Genomic DNA, 10,468 nt, shown 5'->3' on the forward strand with positions numbered 1-10,468 from the left:
TCATGGTCATCCTCGAGCATCCCTGTTTTTCAAACATGTTTTTGCGCCACTGATGCGCCAGGTAGCATGTGATGCGTGATTGTTTTGGTTCTACCTGTAAAGTAGGACATGCTTTATAGGTTCATGGTGATTTCATTTCATTTCAATTCAAAAATCATATGAAATCAAGAGAATCCCTGTGAATCCTCATTTTACCCAGACCCGGCAACTCTCCAGACCCCCACCTTGCCTACTTGCAACCCATTTTGCAGCAAAACACAAACACACACACACACACTCACTCTCTCTCTTTTGGGCTTTTCTATTAGACAGCATGCAAAAAGGGGGGTTTCTACAGCAGATGCCCCTTAAAACTAGATACAAGATCCCTTAGAAACTGTCTCCAAGCAGCACCGGAAGCCCATTCCCCCTCTCCGACTTACTTTGCAGAAAGGGTGTTGATGGAGCCTGTGATGAGCATCAGGCCAGCCAAGAAGAGCTGGTACTTGGTCCAGGCCCCACTACCCACCTCTTCAATGACCACCACGAGGCTCAGATGCCGCTCATTGCATTTCCTCTTGGGTAAAAAGAACACTCGGTCACATGACCGCAGCTGGTCAGCTGATCGCAGGAGGCGACTCTCACATCTGACTTTCTGCTTGTGGGAGGCTGTAGAAAGGACGTGTGACTTCCTTTCGGGTCACTTTCAAAGGTGCTTTGTTTGCAGGACTGCGCGTTGCATAAACGCAGACAAATGGGGATTTCCTTTTTGCCACGCAGGGAAGAGCAGTGCTGTAGCCCTCCATAATGGCAGGTGGAAATTCAATTCGTCCCGCTCGTTCTCTGGTCTTGATTTTTATGCGGCAAAAGCAGAACTTGACCTGGTGATTTAGATCCGCTCTGCAGCATCTAGCATTGGGAGTATGGCGCTTCCTTGGGTTTTATTACTTCCCCCAGTCATCCACTGGGGCGTTTGTGCTGCCGGGCCAGCTCAACTGCGGTTCCAATAGCAGAAATTATTTTGCCACTGATTTTATTTACTTATTTATTGCATTTTTACCCCGCCAGTCTCGCGAAGGACTCAGGGTGGCTTACAATGAAAACATATAAAAACAATACAATAATATAAATAATATAAAAATTATAAACATTAAACCAATTTCAACAAGATGGTATAGAAAAACCCTACATGGGAACATGAAAAGACAGATGTGGAATGCATGAAAATTGGGAGGCTATGAGATTTATTTTATTTATACAGCATTTGTGTGCTGCCCTTCCAGTCAAAGGAGGATTCCAATGTGGCAAATATCAAAACATTAACACATTTCAAGGGTAAATTAGCATTTAAAGTAAAGTATGTATAAAATACACAATAAAAACAGAAACAAATATACATAACATAATACGCATGGGCATGCATACTATTATTAAGGCTGTTTTGCCATTGCTGCACTCACCTGGGCTAACTCAGTTTAGCTTCCAAGATCTGACAAGCTTGAGCTATGCTGGGCCATCCAGGTCAGAGGCAGACACATATGGGAGGAAAATGGCCCCTGGAAACAAGCCTTTTCCTGGAGACAAGCCTGGGGGCTTAGGGACAGGGCTTGGGAGCAGGAAGATGGACTTCCTGCTGCCTCGTCTTGGCGAAGGCATCTGGTCACATGGGGGGATTTTGCGCCCCCATGTGACCAGACTAGTTGTGCCCGGGAACAGGGGTGTTACCCCTTGTTCCTGGGCAGATACGCCACTGGTCAGAGCACAGTAAGGGAGAGAACCTCTAGGTTCCAATCCCTTGGCACCTGAGAGACCAACAAGAATTTGGGGTATAAGCTTTCGAGAGTGAAAGCTCCCCCCAAATTGTTTCCTGCTTGTATTCTGACAAAGGGAACTTTTACTCTCGAAAGCTTATACCACAAAGTTCTTGTTGGTCTGTAAGATGCTACTGGACTTGAATCTAACTGTTCCACTTCATACTAATATGGCTGTCCCCTGAAACTATCAATAAATGAGAAGGGCCAGTAACAGTTATTAGGGGTATGCCAAACAAAGCAAACAACGCTATACCTGCTGATGGAAGACAACAGTATAGAGAGGCAGACAAAATTCCCTGGGAAGAGAATTCCCAAGTTTTGCCACACAACTAAGGTAGTCCTTTCTTGAGTTATCTTGATTCAAATAGCAGGGGCACCCAAAGCAGGGTCTGTAGAAATGACCAGAGTGGATGTGTACGGTCATATGGGAGAAGGTTTGCTGGCCCCAGCTGTATGTTCATGGTGAAGGCATGGAATTGTAGCCAGAGGGACAGATAATAATTATTTTGGGGTGCTGTGTGGTTTCCAGGCTGTATGGCCGTGTTCTAGCAGCATTCTCTCCTGACGTTTCGCCTGCATCTGTGGCTGGCATCTTCAGAGGATCTGATAGTAGGAATGGAAAGCAAGTGGGGTATATATACTGTGAGGTCAAAAGGTGAGGCCCTCTGAATAGAGTAGTCTATATGTGAGTCGCCACAAAGAAGTCTAATTGGGAGAGTAACAAATGAAAACAGTAAGACATTAGGTGAATGCATCTGAATAGAAGTATCCTTGTCTTTGTTTCATTTGATTGCTATTGTCTATAGTTGTCCTGTGTTTGTGTGGAGCTGATTAGTCACTGTCTTGATTCTAGAGTTTTTCAACACTGGCAGCCAAATTCTGTTCATTTTCATGGTTTCTTCCTTCCTGTTGAAGTTGTCCATGTGCTTGTGAATTTCAATGGCTTCTCTGTGTAGTCTGACGTAGTGGTTGTCAGAGTGGTCCAGAGTGGTCCAGTACAGTTATAAAAATTGCTAAAACCTTTAAAAACAGTGTTAGGAACAATACGAAGAATAAGTATAATGAGTATAATAAGTATAATAAATATAATAAGTGGCGTCCAACAACCCCATTTAAAAAAATCCTCCCCCAAGAGGGAGGGACGGCGAGTCCCATTAGATGACATGACAAAGGGCCCAGATGTAAAGAGCCAAAGAAGGGGGGGAAGGGGGGAGGGGGTACCTTCAGCGGCCGGTCCCACCAAAGGCCTGGCGGAACAACTCCGTCTTACAGGCCCTGCGGAACTCACCAAGATCCCGCAGGGCCCGGACAGCTGGAGGGAGAGCGTTCCACCAGGCCTGGGCCAGAGCCATAAATGCCCTGGCCTGTGTGGAGGCCAGCCGCATCATTGAGGGGCCAGGGACCACCAGTAAATTGGCCTCAACTGAACGGAGAGGCCGTGCAGGGACATATGGGGTGATACGGTCTCGAAGATACGAGGGTCCCAGGCTTATGCAAAAGAAAGATTTTACCTTTGAGTATGCAGTTTGACACCTATGCTCTAGCATAGTGGTGGCGAACCTATGACACGGGTGCCAGAGGTGGCACTCAGAGCCCTCTCTGTGGGCACGCGCGCACAGAGTTCATCATGTGGGGGGGGAATCGCCCCCACACATACACATTTAGGCTGGCCTGGGCTGCTGGATTTGATGTGCGTGCACCTCAGTGAGCAGGGAGGACTCGGCTGGTGAGCCTGGTGCCTGTGCTCCAGGTGGCTGCTGCCCGGGAGGGGGGGGGCAGAGGGGGCAGAGATGCTAGAGAGGTGCAGAGCGGCGCATGTGGGACTTGCTAGAGGCGGCAGCAGGCTGGCCCCTGCCTGGCATAACTATTATTCAGGTTAAATTCGTCGACAATGGCTCTTGCTGCGATAACAAGTGGGTTTTGGGTTGTCCTAATTCTACAGACTCGGTCTCGAAAAGGTTCGCCATCACTGCTCTAGCAGGTAAGCCCCTGGTCACTCAGCTGACCACTTGCAAAAGTCCTGTCTTAGGACATGAGCAATTAACATGATGGCAATTTAATGTCTTTGGCTGATACCTTTGTAGAAATGGTCTCTAGGCTTATGCAAAAGAAAGATTTTACCTTTGAGCATGCAGTTAATTAAATACAAGAAGAGATTGAATTAGGGAGGAATTTAGAAGGAGGAATTTAGAAGGAAGACTGGATGATTCATCAGAACAGACCTGTGTGAAGTTGTCTGTGGGACACTGTAAAAGGAGAGAGGAAGGAAAAGTATCTAATTTGCAAAGGAATGTAGCAGCTGCATTGGAAAAGGCTTCTAATTGTGAGACTGCAGTCCCAGAATAAAGCGATCTGTAGTTTTCTTTAAAAACATAAGACTTTATTGAGGACTGATGCATGCGAGGGATAGACGAATTCTGGGGAATATAGAGAGAACCAAACCTTAAATCCCTGCTGCCCTTGGCCTGCCCCCTTGCTGGGCCCAAGAGACACAGTTACAGTAAGATAACAAAGGGAAGAATACCAACATTCAAATACAGAGTTAACATTACAAAGGATGGAGGCTTGGCCACACCTTGGAGAGCTGTGGCTGCATTTTAGCTTTCGTTTCCTGGAAGGCAGAAAGTGGGGGAGGGAGGATGAGCCAAGGGGCCCATCCTGACACTAATCTGAAAGGTGTATCATATGACAATCAAGAGAAAAAAGGTCTTCTAATTCTGCTGTAACATGTTATAGGTGTGACTCTAAACCAAGGCCAAGGATGACACACCTTGGTATACAATATCCGGTGATCTGTTATATCTAGGGCAGGGGTCCCCAAACTAACGTCTGGGGCCAAATGCCGCCCCCTGAAGGTGACATTTATCCGCCCTGCTGTAAGGCTGCGATGGCTCCATTCATGTGCAGTGGGGGCTCGAGGGAGAGGAGGAACCGGCCCCAACGGCCGTTGATTGCAGTTACATGATGGCACCCCAAAATCTCCATGAATTTTCTCTGAACCATAGAGTCGGGAAACCCACATGGCGCAATCGCCACCGCCCTTCCCTCTCAGGTACCCAGCATGTGTTGTTCTCAGCCTTTCTGTTCCGGGCCAATTTATATTGGCATCAGCCAGGTTGGCTAATCGATCGCTGGCTGTTAGGGAGGAAAAAGAAGAAACCCAGGAAGATACCTGATCCCAGCGATGGAATAAGCCATTGGGAAAGTTCCTCTGCTTTTTTTTTTGCCAAGGGAAGTTAGGTGGCTCCACAAAAGCCTCCTGCAACAATATTTGGAGCCCACCCTGTACTTGACATACTTTGGTCACTGTTCTAAACATAGACCATGACAGAAAGGCTGAAAGGTGAAATCAAACATTTTACAATCATTTGTGCATAGGAATTTGTTCATAGTTTTTTTTTAGTCCGGCCCTCCAACAGTCTGAGGGACAGTGAACTGGCCCCCTGTTTTAAAAGTTTGGGGACCCCTGATCTAGGGCTACTACCTCTGTTTTGGGAAATTCCTGTTGGATTTGGTGTTAGAGCCTGGGGACCTTAGGGTTTAGGGAATCAGCGGGGTACAATGCCATAGAGTTTATTCTCCCCAGCTAGCATTCCCCCCACCCTCAGGAGTGCTGATCTGTGTCTGGAGACCTGACACAATTCTGAGAGCTCTCCAGGTCCCATGTGGAGATTGGCAACCTTGTTCCTATTTATCTGACTTGCTTGCTGAAACAGACCCATTCAGAAGCGCTTTTGGGGAGTTATCAAAATTTGGGTGAGTTCCATGTGATGATTTACAGTATTATTTTCTGCAATATATTTACACATAAAGAATACCGATTGAAATACATGCATTTAAGAGCTTCTTGGATAATACAACTCAGCCAAGCCCCACCAAAGAGATTATAATTGACTATTCTTCCACGGCTTCAGATACACATACCTCCATGCCAGACCCGATTAGGCTACAAGGTAATGGATGTGTGGTCCAAGATGACCACGAAATTACAACCATAGACCAATCTCAGTAGGACTTCAACCCCATATCAAAATCTCTCTTTAGTCAGCCAATCTTGGGACCAACACAGCATGGGGGGGAAGTATCTCCAAATCCAAGTCAGAGAAGAGATGTGATTTCCCTCATCTCGTAGTAAACAGCAGTCGATGGGATCAAGAAATGCGATAATCGTGATTTCCTCACCATCTGCAAAAATTTACGCTTATAATGCCTTACAAGAAACTTGGTCCAATTCAGAGTCATTCCTTGAAATAGCTACCACAACAATACTCTCTTCCTGCTACAAGAGTATCTAAGTTTGGTCAAAGTCTGGAGGACTTTCAATTATTGTAGCCAACAGCATCAAAGCAACTCCTCTTGACTCCATGTCCCCCTCTTGCATTAAGGCTGTTTTGGTAGAGGGGGAAGCTTCCCACACATGATTATAGTGTGAACTTGTATAATCCACTGGATCTACACGAGACTCCTTAATCAACACATGGAGTAGGATATCATCATCATTTGTGTAGAAAATTTGGAAAATGAACAACCATCTAATGAGGTGATCCTGGTAGGTGATTTTAACGCTGAGTGGGTACCGGATCTTTCTACCACTTTTGGCCCATTTGAATCAGGAGAGGATGATCTCGCATAGCTTCTTCTAACCCCTGCCTTCTTCGCTCCTCTAAGATCCCTCTCTCTCGAATGCGGCAGGAACCCAGTTAATCAAATTTGCCATCAAATTTAACAAATTATGGTTAAACGGCCTCTTGCTATGTGGAATGCAGATAGCTTTACCTTGGTAAACTCACCGGGTGTTAGCGTGATTGATTACATCTTAATATCCTCCTATCTACACCAGTGTGTCACATCTTTTAGCGTTGGGGACTTCTATGCTAAGTGATCATCTTCCACCCAATGTATCCTCTTTTTTTCATTTGAGGTAAAGACTCAATACAGAGGACCCCACCAACTTTAGGCATCAGAAAATAACATGGTCACCTCAGGTGGCAGTTGCTGTGAAACACTACTTTTATTTTCTACATTAATATCAAATTAAAAGAGAATATATATTACAGGCTGGACACACCAGAACGTGGAATACATCACTTTGGAACAACCTAGTTTTAAATTTAGCAGGGGAACTTCAAGTCGTCTGCCTCCCACCAAATCTTAAGCCCGTAAACGGTCATAGAGAGAATGGTTTGATCAAGCTACTGTATTGAATTTAACAACTTAATAATTTATCATTATATAGAAGTTACCGCGAGCACAGGTGAGGAAAAGCTACTCAGCAATATAACCCAACTGAAAAAGGATTTTCAAATTATGGTACAATGGAAACTAAAAAATCAATTCGAACAGCAGTGGGAACAACTATATCAAGCCAATTTAACAAATAACATTAAGCAATTTTGGCAGATCATATAAATAGAAGGCCCAAAACTTGCAGCATCCAGGCTGTCCCCATATTTCACCTCAGGACCCATGGCCAGTTATTCTTCTAATCTGTTCAATGCTAGCCCAACTGAATAATTCCTGATCCCAACTTCAATACCAGAGGAGCTACCAGATTGGCCTGAGGTTAATCCTCAAGAAGTGAGTAAACTAATCAGTGGTTTGAAAAGCGGTAAGGCCCCAGGTCCTGATGCAATAATACCAGAAATACTTAAATCCTCACCCGAGTGGTGGGCTACAACTCTGGCTTCCTTATTTACCCATGTAAATAACACGGGCCGCATCCCAAAGATGTGGCTGGCGTCTATAGTTGTCCCAATCTACAAAAAGGGTGATATTACTAATCCTTCAAACTATCGTCCTATAAGCCTATTATCTGTAATTGGCAAACTATATGCAAAACTACTCCTTAGGAGAGTGGAAGATTGGGTCAAGCAAGCAGAAGTAATAGGACCGGAGCAAATTGGATTCACTAAAAATAAATCAACACTGGATCATGTAACAGTTTTAGCACACTTAGCTAACAAAAGTATAACTCATAATAACCGTAAACTTTTTGCAGCTTTCCTGGATTTAAAAGGGGCATTTGACTCCATATCTAGAGCCCTACTGTGGAGAAAATTGATGGCGTTACACATCGACCCCAGACTACTGTTTCTTATAAAACAGCTACACACTTGCACTAGCTGCAGAATAAGAGCCGCAACAAAAGGACCGCTCACAGAAAATATCATCACAACCAGAGGGGTCAAACAAGGCTGTACATTGGCCCCCACTTTGTTCAATATATTCCTTAGTGATCTAGTGCCAACCCTCCAGAAGGCCAATGGGCATGTTCCCAAACTAAGCACTAAACACGTGCCCGCGTTACTGTATGCTGACGACACCGTTCTTCTTTCCCACACTAAAGTTGGTCTCACTCGTCTCTTAAATTGCTGTGCTGAATATTGTAAGAGGAACGAACTGGTAATTAACTATGAAAAAACCAAAATAATGGTCTTCGCTAGAAGTCCCCCTAGTCATACATGGACCATCAATAACAGACCCATAGAACAAGTTAACCAGTTCAAATATTTGGGCATAACTCTTACTAGCAACCTTAATTGGGCAGTACATAGGAAATTAGCACTCGCTGCAGCTAACAACAGTGCCCTAGCAATTCAGCGTTTCTTTTTCACTGTGGGCCACCAGTATATACCATCCGCATTGAAGGTGTTCAATGCTAAATGCGGCTCTCAGCTCCTCTATGGAGCACCAATTTGGATCGGAGCTATAAACAAAAATATAAACACAGCCCAGTCCCGTTTCTTCCACAAAATTATGGGCTTACCAAATTGTGCTTCATATGCAGCCCTATGTTTAGAACTCGGGCAAATATCATATGCCACGATGGCCTGGCTGAGAACTGTCAGATACTGGCTACGTATCCACTATTTGCAGGATCACTCCAGTTTGTTACACCTCATGCTTTCCGACTATGCAAATTCTAGGTGGCTGAAACTAGTTGAGGGAAAAATCAACACTCTTGGCTTTTCATTAGAGTCGTTAGTCCCTCTTTCCCTATCAGAAGCATATAGCTGCTTGAAAACTAAGCTATTAGAACAAGAGTATCGGGATATGATAACAGCTGCGAGGAAAACGTGTTCCCCCCTGACCCTGCTTATTCCAATTGAACAAGGACACATGGCCAATTATTTACATTGGATCACCAACCCTAAATTAAGAAGAGCTTTAACACTGGCCAGATTCAATCTAATGCCTTCTATGCTGCTCTATGGCAGATATCAACAAATTGATAAACAGAGGAGGCTATGTCCATGCAATATGGGTCAGGTGGAGACACTCGATCATACCCTCTTTCATTGTGTAAGGTTTGCAAAAATCAGAATGTCACAATCTGCACTTATCCCATTTCTGTATAACAATCTAACTGATGCTCTTAAGATACCTATGCTTTTGAACAACATGGATCCCACAGTGTGTGAGAATGTAGCAAAATTTCTGCTAACAATAATAGACGTAAGTCTAGATGAATACCAACCAATGTCTATGTATTATGACCACATATAGCCAGCAGTAATTTTTCTAGCTTCTGTCAGTATCCGATGACGTTTAAGTGAGTTAACTTAGCTGAAGGAATGTCCTACAGTTACAGAAGGACCATGTATATATTTTAGTATTTAGTATTTTAGTACCAGTGTCTGTAATTGTGAGTAATAATGGGCAAATTTTGTATGCTGTTTTTGTATGTTTATTTTATGCCAATAAAGGCTTGTTACTACTACACATAAAGAAGGATTCTGTATTTTTTTCAGTTGTCAGAGCTGTTGTAGTGTTTTCAAGCTGGGAAATGCAATTGAAGGGCTGCCAAAATGAGTGTGCTTGGAATCTTAAGTTATCGAGTGAGGCTCTTTGTGCATCTGCACTATCAGAGCTTCAGCTGATGGCTTTTTGGTGAGTGCGTTGAGCCGGTGGTATTCATTCAACCATGAGGCACATCTAGCACGTCTCTTTGTGTGTTTTTTTCAGAGCAGCCTTTAAACTGTACTCTTCTATATCTTTTTCAGCATGAAGATAATAGGAGATCTGAGAACTCATCCGCCATTTCCTGGATAGTCTTTCTTCTAGAATGCTCCATTTGGGTCCTGATGCATACCTAGTTCTGCCCCAAGGCACTAGGACCCAAACAGAGCAAACTAGATGGTCCAAGGAATGGCAGATGAAATCTCCTGTCATCCTTATATTGAAAAAGGTATAGCATTTATATAAATGATTATAAAAATGTTACAAATAAAGTAATAGGTCCAAGAAAAGTGAATTTGGATATTTGGGAAAAATGGAGAAGTAAATGGATGCCTGGCATTCTGGATAGGGCCCCAGTGGGGAGCGTGACTGGAATAGAAGGCGAAAAACTTATAAGAAAATTGAAAGAAGAAGGGATACATAAAGTATCAGATTTAGTTCATGAAGGAGAAATTATACCATTACAAAACTTAATAGAATTGGGTGGGAGAGAGAATTGGCTGGCAATAAGAGGATTATGGGAAAAATTAAGGAAATATAGAATAAAAGGTGAATGTATAATGAATCAATGGTTAAGACTCCATGAAACAATGAAAGGGAAGATTATAGGAGTAGTGTACAATATAGTGGAGGATAAAGAATTTATGATAAGAATGTTGAAACAAAAATGGGAAAAAGATGATTTCTTAGAGGAAGAAAAAATAGAAAGAATAATG

The sequence above is a fragment of the Sphaerodactylus townsendi genome, linkage group LG01, assembly GCF_021028975.2.
Source record: "Sphaerodactylus townsendi isolate TG3544 linkage group LG01, MPM_Stown_v2.3, whole genome shotgun sequence".
Classification (NCBI taxonomy): domain Eukaryota; kingdom Metazoa; phylum Chordata; class Lepidosauria; order Squamata; family Sphaerodactylidae; genus Sphaerodactylus; species Sphaerodactylus townsendi.